The sequence below is a fragment of the Sander lucioperca genome, unplaced genomic scaffold (assembly GCF_008315115.2).
Source record: "Sander lucioperca isolate FBNREF2018 unplaced genomic scaffold, SLUC_FBN_1.2 Unpl_79, whole genome shotgun sequence".
Classification (NCBI taxonomy): Eukaryota; Metazoa; Chordata; class Actinopteri; order Perciformes; family Percidae; genus Sander; species Sander lucioperca.
The window spans coordinates 8899-11511 of record NW_023396419.1 but is presented as its reverse complement, the minus strand read 5'-3'; the positions used below and the strand labels follow the sequence as shown (position 1 = coordinate 11511).

Sequence of the window (2613 nt, the reverse complement as noted above, 5' to 3'; positions counted from 1 at the left end):
GGTGATAAAAAACAAATTCTACATGATAAATGGACCCAAAAAAAAAATTTTAAAAAACCAAAACAGATCCTAAATAAAAATCCACATGAATGTACAAGGATGTCGAATCCATGAGACGGTTGTACCGTGCAGGGGCATGGACTTACCTGTGATTCAGTATTACTGGTACGGTGCTCTCTGAGAGTGTGTGTCCATGGTGGTAGTGCACTATTCCAATATTGCAAGGATAACGTCTAGAACACAGCTTAAATTAGACAATATAAAGATAGTATAAGGGCGTCCAATTCTATCATTTAGGCGAGCATTACTAACGTGTTCCAAAGTTTGACGCACGTTTGAGCCTGAAGTACAGGCTGGACTACCATAGAGCTGTTTTGAGCAGTGTGTTGTGCACAGTTTTCTGTTGGAGATGGTAGTCCTTTGGGGAGGACTTGGGCTTTTTCACTTTTGGGTAAACATAACTTGCACAAAGAAATATATATAACACAATAAGGACGGTAAAAAGCCATAAATGACACTTTAAATTTCAATTCAAATTCAAATATTGTACTTCAACGTGGTATTTCCATTGTAGGCAATTTATGTTTTTCTACTCTCATACATCTCAGAGGCAAATATTGGATTGTTTACTCCACTACATTTGTCTCACAGGTTTAGTTACAAATTTTCAGATAGACAATTTTTTTCATCCCTTCCATGTCCAGCATCTTCAAAATAGAGATTTACAATTTGAATCTCTGACAAACTGAAGATAGTGTTATGGCAGCAGTAATATTAATTCACAACACATCAAAGCAAACACAACATCTATCAAAAGTATAACAACTGACAGTATCCGATTTTTTAGTGTGAATATTAGGTGTGTTTTTTTAAATATACTTATTTATTTATAGTGGCTCTCACACACAATGATTACTTAGTGCCTGACTGTGCACATGATTTGTCTCATTGCTGTACTTTTTACTTTTACTACTTTAAGGTCCCTGACATGCGCTCTTTGGATGCGTGTCTATCGGCCATTAGTGCCCTAGAGATCTGTATCTGAATTCTCTTTTATATAGACCGTATTAGTGTCCCCTAGACTGTATCGGACGCTCGTTTCATATAGACCTTAGTGTCCCCTAATACTGATATCTGAAGTCTCTTTTATCTAGGCCTAGTGTCCCCTAATCACTGTCACTGAGTCTCTTTCTATCGGCCTAGAGGTCCCCTAATACTGTGTATCTGAGTCTCTTTCAGACAGACCTGAGTGTTCCCCTAATACTGTATCTGAAGTCTCTTTTATATAGACCGTAGTGGTCCCTAATACTGTATCTGAAGTCTCTTTTATATAGACCTTAGTGGTCTCCTAATACTGTATCGAAGTCTCTTTTATATAGGCTTAGTGTCCCCTACTACTGTATCTGAAGTCTCTTTTATCTAGGCCTTAGTGGTCCCCTAATACTGTATCTGAATTCTTTTATATAGGCTTATGGTCACCTACTACTGTCTCTGAAGTCGCGTTTTATAGACCTTGGGTCCCTAATACTGTATCGAGTCCTCTTTCCTGAAAATTCAGCCTTGGTGCAGAATTACAGCCTAGAGCCCGTCCCCACAATGAGCTTTACTTAGAGTGCCTTTCTGTGGCCTGTAGCTTTAAATCTATTGAGGATGAGAGAGGGGGGAAGGGAGGGGGGGTGTTGTCCGTGACCAACTGCCATGCTTCGCTTTTTTCCAAGCCAGATGTCTCATCTCTCCTCTCATGGGTGGTGGGCCCAAGGTCTCTGGACGTAACCCCTTATGAGCATAAAGGGCAGATTCCAGATCGGCCCGCTGACTTTCATTTGCGCAAGGCATAGCAGATACCCAGGGCTCGGTTTACACCTATCCCATTTCTAGCCCTGGGGGACCATAGGCCGGATGGGGTAAACTCTATTCATGTTAAAACACCTCATACCGTGAACTTGTCCAGCCAATGGGACCTTTAAGTAATTTAGCTGATAATACTATCTTTCTTAAGTAAGGTGTTGAATGCAGGACTTTTACTTGTATGGGTACTTCCCCAGTGTATATAGTACTTTGACTTAAGGGTCTAATACTTCTTCCAAACTGGTGTTGTCTTTCAAGACTGCATATTTCAACATTAAAGAGAATAAGATATTTTAGCATTTATGCTAGCTAAAGAGCTTTTTGACAAGATTTGTTTTACATCAGGGTCTGGTGGTTGTGGCTCCCAAACGACTGTTAAGCGTCATTAATGACTTCAACTTCTGCTCTGTCATTGCAGTGTTGGGGAGAAATTTTATGTCCCACTGGCGGGATAACTACTGGTGCTCATCAAGCCTTGTTGAAAAGCTTAAAGCCGTTGGCAAAAATGAGGTGCATGGGTCCTGAAGAAAGTGCCTACCTTCTGGTTTTCTGTCCCATCGCTTCCCCGATTTGGAACAGACATCAGCGAGGCCCGGCCAACATGCCAGGTCAGTAAGCCTTCAGACAGTTGTTGGTTAATTTTCACACTGATTGGTCAAATATATCCAGGGACTTTTGACACTGATTGACAAGTCCCTATTTTAGAGGAAAACGTATGTAATTTTGTTTTTCAGCTTGATCCCTTTGTGTTCTTCCTGTCGACCG

At 40.8% G+C, this 2613-nt stretch overlaps 1 long non-coding RNA gene across 1 annotated transcript; it reads right to left on the bottom strand.

Moving 5' to 3' along the window:
- Nucleotides 1-1055: 1055 nt before the first annotated feature.
- LOC118494589 lies at nucleotides 1056-1546 on the bottom strand. Its single transcript, XR_004896687.1, has 3 exons — nucleotides 1480-1546; nucleotides 1246-1348; nucleotides 1056-1156 (listed from the first exon to the last, which is right to left on the bottom strand). It is a non-coding gene; the product is annotated as an uncharacterized LOC118494589 (long non-coding RNA).
- Between the last annotated feature and the right edge of the window lie 1067 nt (nucleotides 1547-2613).